The following is a 9,372-nucleotide window of genomic DNA, read 5'->3' as shown; positions in this document are numbered from 1 at the left end:
AAGTTATGGGCAAAGGCACAAAACATCCACTTAAAATGTAATATTTTTCTTGATCAAATAACATGAGAGAAAAGTAAGTACTATGAAAATGTATGCACTCCCTAATGTAAAATACTCTGGATAACAGGGTCAACTAAAAAGGAATGAATAGACAATTTAAGTTCATGTAGAAGTAAGTTGCATTTGCAAAGTATTTCAAGAAATTGGAAAACATATCAAGCAAGTATTTTTCAATTCCACAAGTATTACCAGATTAACTTTTGTACAGATAATTATTTGACTGAAGTTCCAAATGCTGGTAAACACTCAAAAACATTTATGTATTAACAAATGTATTAACAAAAGTAGTGCAATGGGCCTTCACTAGCCCTGTATTAGAAGACAAATATAGACCTCTTCAGTGCAGGCACATTTTTTTCACCTGCACCCCCAAACTACTGCATTATCCTGCATGTAAGAAGTAGTAGAGCTTCCCTTGATAGTGGATGTTTAAGGGAAACCAGATCAGTGGTATCTGCAGCCACCACCCATTGCATGCAGGTGTCATATGTGCTGCAAACTAGATCGAGTTGCACCCACTGAGTGAGTTCGATTAAACTGAACCGCGGTGCACCGGTCTATGGCCTGTGACATGACGGCCAAAAATCAATGAGGGAGGAGCGACTTCTGGAGTGCCCTTCTCAAATCGAAGAGTTTTCTGCGCCACTCGGTCATGTTGTCAACAAGGCAGCATGGTGCATTGTATTGTTCAGAAACATGCATCACTTTTCCATAAAATACACTGAACAAAAATATAAACCCAACATGTAAAGTGTTAGTMCCATGTTTCATGAGCTAAAATGAAATGATCCCAGAAAATGTCCATACACATAAAAAGCATATTGTTCTTGTGCACAAATTTGCATACATCCCTGTTAGTGAGCATTTCTCCTTTGCCAAGATAATCCATCCACCTAACAGGTGTGACATATCAAGAAGCTGATTAAACAGCATGATCATTACACAGGTACACCTTGTGCTGAGGAAAATACAAGGCAACTTTAAAATGTGCAGTTTTGTCACACAAGACAATGCCACAGTTTTGAGGGAGCGTGCAATTGTCATGCTGACCTCAGGAATGTCCACCAGAGCTGTTGCCAGAGAATTGAATGTTCCTTTCTCTACCATAAGCTKCCTGCAATGTTGTTTTAGAGAGTTTGGCAGTACATCCAAATGTCCTTACAACCACAGACCACGTATAACCATGGCTCAAACCCGGGAGGAAACCCAGTTCCATAACGAATGCAATCACTTTTCACCCAATTCAACTCCTCCCAYCGGAGTAACACGGGCCAAATAATTGAATCCCCTCAATGTTTAGAGGTTGGCTCCCAGACAGAGGGGGACCTTGAGTTACCGCGGACTGCCGAGGCACGGAGCAGTCTGGCTGTAATGGGGGGCCTGGCCCCGGGCCAACAACCGTCAGAATTAGCTAATTGTTATACAATATAGCTAGGTAGCTAGTTAAAGACGGTGGCAGTCTTGTATKGGGTTCTCTCCCCGCAAGTTTGCATGCCATTTTATACCTACGCGAATRCAACACTGTTGCAGTAAAATTGGAACTTCAGCAGCGCGAGCTAGCCCAGCCCCCGCTAGCGAACGAGAATTTGCTAGTGGAACGGGGCTTCAGTCCGTAAGTAGCTACATCGAATTATAAATGGTCTGTTCTATGTTAGTTAGCGAATCTAACGATGTGGGTTAACTAGCGAGTTGCCAAACTGGCATGGAATTTGTGCTGCACTGTCATACAGCGCGAGCCACCGCTATCAGTTTCAGCCGTAGACGGTGTGCTAATCTAGCAAGCTAACATTAGCTACACTATAGYAACCACTGTGTTTGAGAGGCTAGTAAAACCACTACAATTTGCTTGACGYAAACTCTATCCTTTAGACCAGGGGTATTCCACTCTTATCCTACGAGGTTCGGAGCCTRCTAGTTTTCTGTTCTATCTGATAATGGATTGCGCCCACCTGGTGGGGGAAAAAATTGAGAGAAATAAGCAATGAAACTGGCTTCGATGTCCAGAGTTTAATATGAGGGCTTTAGATTATGCTTTCAACCCATAGAATCCGGCATATGGTACGTTTACACAGCAGCATTGCTATTTTCATTTGGTATCTAGACAGCTGCTAATTCGGGGATTGCATGGATCTATATTTAGACACAAAGACCGATGGAGTCATGCTTTGTCTGCTTGCTGCACAAATGCATTTGATAAGCTCTGACTGCATGGCACATTACTGTGCATTGAGATGCGGCTTATTCTATGTACACTGACTGTCATTGACTGCATGCATCACACTTTTTTAATGATGTCTGCAGTGCCTTGAGTAGCAGACTGGTACAAGAATTCGGCCCTGACATTTTATCCWCATCACTGTGCACGTTGCCTACTCAAGCCCCATACACACCCTACTTAGACACAGACATTGCCGCGTTTCTCAACCATTTCGGTACCAGTGACTGGCGAGACATGTTCCTCGTTTTCAACCAGCTCATGTTTAAAATAAATGTAAACACACCACTAGAGATACAGCTTAGCGCTGTAACTCTGTTCTAGCCATTTTGTTTGCAACCCTGGTGTGTTGTCTCATCACACACTGCTTTTTCTTGTTCTTTGTCTCAGGGTTTCGTTAGCTGGCAATAGGCGGCTTTTGGCAGATGAAATAAATAAATAAATAGAAAAGCCGCTAAATAAAATTGGCACCGGCCAATTGTCCAGAAGAAACCATTCCATAGCAAAATAATGCTTTTTAGCCTATTCATTGATGGAAATACCTTTCGATGTAAATACATTTGACTGGTAATGCTTATCGGTCTATGGGTTAATTTGCATAATTTAGTGGAATTAAATTGGTGTGCGTGTGTGTGTATATACAGTATATATCCATTATGTATCTTATTTGTCACATGCGTACAGAGCCTTTTAGCGAAAAATCTGCAAATGCATAGGCAACAAAAGGCAGGCTACATCAGCACGTCACACACCACTTTGCAATAAGCTGGAGGCAGTATGCATTTAGCAAACATCTACTTATTTTTTTTAGCCAAAATCAGACCATATCGATGGAGGCAATTATTTTATATCAACTTTCTTTCATTGCCCAGTAGCCAAAGGCACAATCYTRGTCATATAGCAACCCATGCTAGTTTTTGTATATTAGATCTCTCCRTTTTCTAAATGTCTAACAGATATTTTCATCTCTKTCAACATAAAACCGCTCGCAAGTGCGGTGCGCTTTTAATTAACAAGGGTGTTTTCCTGTTAACATTTGCGCGTARCCTACTGCCTTGTGTGCAGTGCTGCGCTTATAATGTGAAGAAATGAGTTTAACATTTTAAGCTTAATGTTTTGATCTGTTGCATCAGACTCATTGCTTTTTTYTTKGTATATTGCCTAGGCCTGCTGGTTGTATGAATTTGGGATCTATCTTCCCACAGCTGTCCCAACGTCTGTTTGGAATAGTCTAGTTCTTTCGCGATAAGCTGACCAATATAATAGGTAAACTTTTCTAATATGGTGGAAAGTAGATTGATATAGGCTAGTGATTTTGCTGTTCGTTACTCTTGTTGGCTGGGGRAAAAGTAMATGTGGACAGTTATTCAAAAATCTTCAAAGTTCGCATCATAATTTGGTAAGAAGTACCACACATCGTTGCGTCCTCGACTTGCATGTTCTGCTYATATGAATAACCATAATCTAAATGTGGTTTCTATCATTCAGAGCACAGTGGGTGGATACCCTAATCAGTTYACGCACCCAATGCATTTCTCAAATGCCCGGTGAATTAAAATGCTGCAGGTCAAATGTCTGGCTCCATATTTAACTAACGGAAACCCTGCCTGTCTGCTTAAGCCTTATAATGTAATAAAAGCCAARCTAATGATTTAAGCAATAACGCCCAAGGGGGTGTGGTATATGGTCAATATACCGCGGCTACGGGCTGTTCTTACGCACAACGCAGCGTGGAGTGCCTGGATACAGCCCTTAGCAGTGGTATATTGGCCATATGCCACAAACCCCCGAGGTRCCTTATTGCTATTATAAACTGGTTACCAGCGTAATTAAAGCAGTAAATATATAAGGTATGATATACCACRGCTGTCAGCCAAACAGCATTCAGGGCTCCAACCATCCAGTTGATCACTTAAATTACAGTTGGTTGCACCAGAACCAAATCATGAGTAATCATCATAGAAAGTAATTCATGGTGCTATTGAGACTAATGAGGTATTCAGGAGATAAGTTGTTTCTTCTAACGTGTCCAAGAATGCATGATTCAAGTTACTTTCAGGTGCAACCTGATCCAGTGATGGTCATTGATTTTATGCTATTGCACTGTCAAAATAGGACTGCAGAATTTCTGTTTTTTTAAATATATATATATTATTAGAGATTAATTATATACATGTTATGTGCACTAGCTAATATCATGGGCTAATTCATTTGAAGAAGTGGTAACTCGACATTAAAGGGAATTAGCAAAAAATGTTCACCTATATATTCATCATCTCCAGCACCTCCCCAACATCAAAAAGGGCTGGGCGATAAGGCCTTAAAGTCTTATCTACATGTTTTTTGGGGGCGATTAACTTTATGTCTAAGCTTTGTTGTACAATTAAAGGTCAATACACTGCATTTCAAACGGTCGGGAATAATCAAATTATGATTCAGGGCTTGTAAAATTACAGCTAGGTTAAATATCAGCCTTCAAACATAAAACCCACTAATTATTTATTTTATAAAAACATTGTTTAACTTGCTTTTTTGCAATAATTACTGACTTAGCTTTCAAGTCTGTCTATGAAAATGCGCTTTTTGTTACAAATGTAACCAGAACCATGCACATCCACTAATAATAACCAACTTCTTGTAGCAGGCATTATAGAAAATTTAGCACAAGTCTCATAAACAATCTTTCAAGCACAAGCCCACTGCTAGTGAGTAGCCAGCTAGTCTTTTATATTTTAAGCCAATTTGGATCTATTTGCTTGCTAAGAAGGTAGAACAGTTGAACTGTTATGAATACACCATCCTGTCTGCCCCCAACAGTTTGAACAACGTAGCCTGTTCACTTTGTTTGGTGAGAGTCAGAGCAGGACTCTTATAGGCTGACAACACCGCTCGCGTCGCGTGTGCGAGCGTTGCAAAATAAATTTAGAAATACATGTTATTCAATTATTGCACACACACTTCTCGCGCGCACCAACGAGGATCTGCGTTGCCAAGGGCTAAAATAGAAGTCATTCCTATTTCTGACACCAATCGCGCTGCAAGTCCTGCCTCTCCCATCCTCATTGGTTTATAGAAGCAGGTACCCACGTGYCATTTCCTCATTGGTTATACCCACGTGGGTGATTGAAAGATKAACTGTTTTGCAGGTCGTCGTGGTAATACTATGAAAGTTTAGATGCCAATCACCATATAAGTTCAAAGATGAAAAAGCCTGGAAGGAGGAGAGATGACTAGAAACGTTTCGGTTGACCATTTTATGTGTGGATTAATTGGTGGAGTAGAGGACCTTGTGCATTTCAGGTAAAAKAACAACTCAATGTTCATATCCCAGGACAAATTAGCTAGCAACAGCAAGCTAGCTAACTAAATTGCCATACATGTTTAATGCTTTTCAACCTGTCCCCAAATTAATGTTATTGGTTCAGAGTTTGTTTTGATATTTTAACCTGTGTGTCGTGATCGCGTTTGGTGTAGGGGTACAAAATACATTTATGCACGATGGCGAACGCGCACAGCTGGTTTGGGTTCCGTGTTAGCTGATGCCGCGTTTGACTTTGAATGTGAGTTTGCGTGACCTCAACCTAACAGAAAACCGGGTCGGCCCATCTTGGTAGGGGGGTTGGCCGTTGCCCACTGATCAGCGAAAAGCTCATTATAGATTAGTATAACAGAGAAATGGCGCAAAAATCTTAAATAAAATCTTAACACGCCCAAGAATCACTGGCCATGCCATCTTTTTCAATATATATATTWTTTTTTTCTTCTCAATTTTTACCAGCCCCCCCAACTGTAGATAGCCGATCCGCCCGAGCTCATTTAAAACGAAAAATCCATGACATTCTTTTTTTCTTTTTCTTTTTTAAATCTCTTAGAGTCCCACACTTGCCCAGCTGCCAAACTATGCATGCAGTAGCAAAGCTGATTTTGCAGATAATCAAGGTAAGATATGATGCAGCCCTGCTAAATTACACATTCTAACCTCACTGATTTTCATAATTAAAATCTGCATTTTGTCACATAGCTAATAGGATATTGCCTTGATGTATGTTGCAGGTTATGTAGCTATGTTTAATCATAATTTTCTCAATGTTATACTGTATCTGTGTCAAGTCTAAAGGGGAGGAGTATTACCAACATGCATCTTAAACAATCCATGACAAGTTTTATAAGGGTCACATCATTTCCTAATCTAACCAATTGTGGAATGAACCTATAACCGCWTCACACTAAACCAGCACCAATTTAGATGCTGTAATGATACAAGTGTGCCTTCCCTTATCCAATCAGAGTGCGCAGCAGCAGTATACCGGTAGTTGTATTCCAATCACAGCTTTAGCCGGTACAGTATCGTCACTGCTGCTCAGCATTGAACAGTGCTCTGGCTAATGTAAGTCCATGGCGCCGATGCAGCACTGACCCTGCAAGGCTGCCTGCTAGGCTACCTCCCTCCCTCCTGACTGTGATGTAGAGCAGGACTCGAGCTAGAGAGCTGTTCCTGTCTGTACTTTGTAGAGGTATGTCTCTAAGATCCTTCTAGGCTGCTCAGCTTGCTAAAATATCTGGCTAGGCTACCTCCCTYCTTCCCGACTGTTGTGCTAGTGGAACAGTGCTGGGGTTATAGGTCAATGTGCTGGAGCTGTGTCTACAGACTCTGTAGGGCCGTGTCTCAAGCAGGATCCTGTCTGTATCCTGTAAGTCTATGCTAGCTCAATGCTGCCTGTAGGGGTCGAGGCAGGCTCAGTACGGTGGACCGACACTGGGGGGTAAATTTGACCTCGTTTGACTGGATGCGCTCCAAGCTGCAGTCAGGGAAGTGGAAAGGACAGTCTTTATGCTTTAAACAGGTAGCCTGGCCTACTTTCTGTACTGTAATACAGACTAACTCCTGTTCATTCATCAAACAGTTGTATTTCATGTTTGTCTCTCTTGGTCTTAGGTATCAGCTTAACCCTCAAACTGAAGTAAACACAGGCTATGATGAATCCTCTGAGGTAAGAACTTTTGAGTCATAATTATGTCAGACAGCCAAGTCCCTTAATGAAGGACAGTGCAGGGCTATTGTAGTATTTATTGGGCTGTAAAGATGCCATTAGCTAATAATAGCAGCTGATATACAGTTGAAGTCAGAAGTGTATGTAAATTGTTGGGRAAATTGCTTGTGTCACGCACAACGTAGATAGGCAAAACTATAGTTTGTTAACAAGACATTTGTGGATTTCTATGGAGTTTTGATGAGGATTAAATGTCAGGAATTGTGAAACTGAGGTTTCTTAGTATTATGTTGTCCGACCCCCAAATCTCTACTTACGGTATAGCTGCATTTACAGATGCTTCTTGAATATGTAATTGAAAAGCCTTTTGGCAAGTCTCAACACAGTGTCCACATGTACAGTCAATATATCATGTCTGAAACGTTGAATTAACATTTGCCTTTCTTAGAGAAGACTGCAAGTCACTGCCAGTCAGACAAAAGGGGAGCAGCAACGAAACAACTCACCATTCCTTCCCTTCCTTCCTGGGAGAAACACCACACTCTCACCGTAAAGAACAAATGGAAAAATGAATTATGTATATTTTAGTTTCATATTTTTTTTGTAAACATGTCTAACCTTTTTTTTTTTTTTTTAGTATGTGGGGGGATATAGATGAGATCATKATGACTCTGAAGTTTCATACCTTCTCTGTCTTATCTGTGATTTATTAACATGTTCGATATACAGTAGCCTGTAAGGGACTCTAAGCCTTGACGATATGTTTGTATTTCGGGAAGGAGAGGAAAAGACACAAAGAAATTTAATAACACCGATACCTGGCCGAATTGAGCAGAGTCTCCTACATCTGAGACCTAGCCTGGTTCCTACATCTGTTTGTGCTGTCTTCCATGACATCGGCAAGATGGCACAAACAGATCTGGAACCAGGCTAGCAGAGACCCAACGTCTGCGTTTTCAAACTCTACAGGTGGCCCCTTTTTTGGGCTGAGTACAGTAACTGACAGGCAGCAGCATGTCATCCACTCTTCCACAGAACACAGTTCAAACAGCAGCTGGATCCTCTATGCATGTTTTAACACTCATTCAGTTCTATCTGCTCTGTTCACCTCACACACTCATCAGCATTGATCTCTGCTTAACACAGTATGTAGTTAGGCCTAGACTTATATCATTGCCTGTACAAACACACTTAAAAAAAAAATAATCTAATCAAATGTTTATTTGTGACATGCTTCATGAACTACAGGTGTAGACTAACAGTGAAATTCTTTACGAGTCTTTTTCGAACAATTCAGAGTTTAACTCTTGAAGGGGGAGTGGTTCCACCTCGAAGCATAACCATTCAAACATTGGGTTTGGTATTTAACCTCTAATAGTCCTAATCCTTCAGCTCTTTAGGTGATTCACACCCTTCAGCTCTTTAGGTGATTCACACCCTTCAGCTCTTTAGGTGATTCACACCCTTCAGCTCTTTAGGTGATTCACACCCTTCAGCTTTAAATTCATCTCTATGCTCATTCTCAAAAACTCAAAATATTACATGCTCTAAAGTATTTCACTGAGGCTAAGAGTCCCGCCTTTTTCCATTTTAGACTACTAAAATGCTTTGTAGTTCATTCTTTTTTTGTTTTTAAATGTTTCTTATTTTTTATGTAGAATTTTAGGTTTTGAATGTTTACGTTGCAGCTAGTATAAACCACGTGTAGACACAGTCATGTACGCTGTGATGTATAGAAGTAGATATATGTAGAAATGCATTGTTTCCTTGTGGTAAGTGAGTGAGATGCTGCCACGGAACTGAGACACTGATGATTGGTGCTATTTTGGACTTTAATCTGCTCCTTGGAAAGGTAGCTGAGACGGGTTCTATTTTTTACTTTCATGTTCTGATTAAGGAAGGGGTTGGTTCTTTGACGTCTGGTTGTTGTAACTTGGTCTGGATTGGCTTTGTATTTCCCTGTCGTTTTCTGTGCGGCTTTCTCATTGGATTTAAGGAAAATATCAACTTTTTTCATTAATGTTTTACTAAAGGGGGGGGGGGGATTTAGGTGAGAGAATTTGAGGATACACATGTTGATCGGAGCATCACAAAACTGCAATCGTT

The 9,372-nt window shown here is 40.7% G+C and overlaps 1 long non-coding RNA gene across 1 annotated transcript; it reads left to right on the top strand.

Annotated features, from left to right (window-relative positions):
* Positions 1-1,364: 1,364 nt before the first annotated feature.
* On the top strand, positions 1,365-7,915 carry LOC111961305 (uncharacterized). Its single transcript, XR_002876992.3, has 4 exons — positions 1,365-1,672; positions 6,148-6,214; positions 7,212-7,266; positions 7,715-7,915. It is a non-coding gene; the product is annotated as an uncharacterized lncRNA (long non-coding RNA).
* The last annotated feature ends 1,457 nt before the right edge of the window (positions 7,916-9,372 follow it).

The sequence above is a fragment of the Salvelinus sp. IW2-2015 genome, linkage group LG4q.1:29 (assembly GCF_002910315.2).
Source record: "Salvelinus sp. IW2-2015 linkage group LG4q.1:29, ASM291031v2, whole genome shotgun sequence".
Taxonomy (NCBI): domain Eukaryota; kingdom Metazoa; phylum Chordata; class Actinopteri; order Salmoniformes; family Salmonidae; genus Salvelinus; species Salvelinus sp. IW2-2015.
The sequence above is the reverse complement of the archived record's forward strand: the minus strand, read 5'-3'. Positions and strand labels throughout refer to the sequence as shown.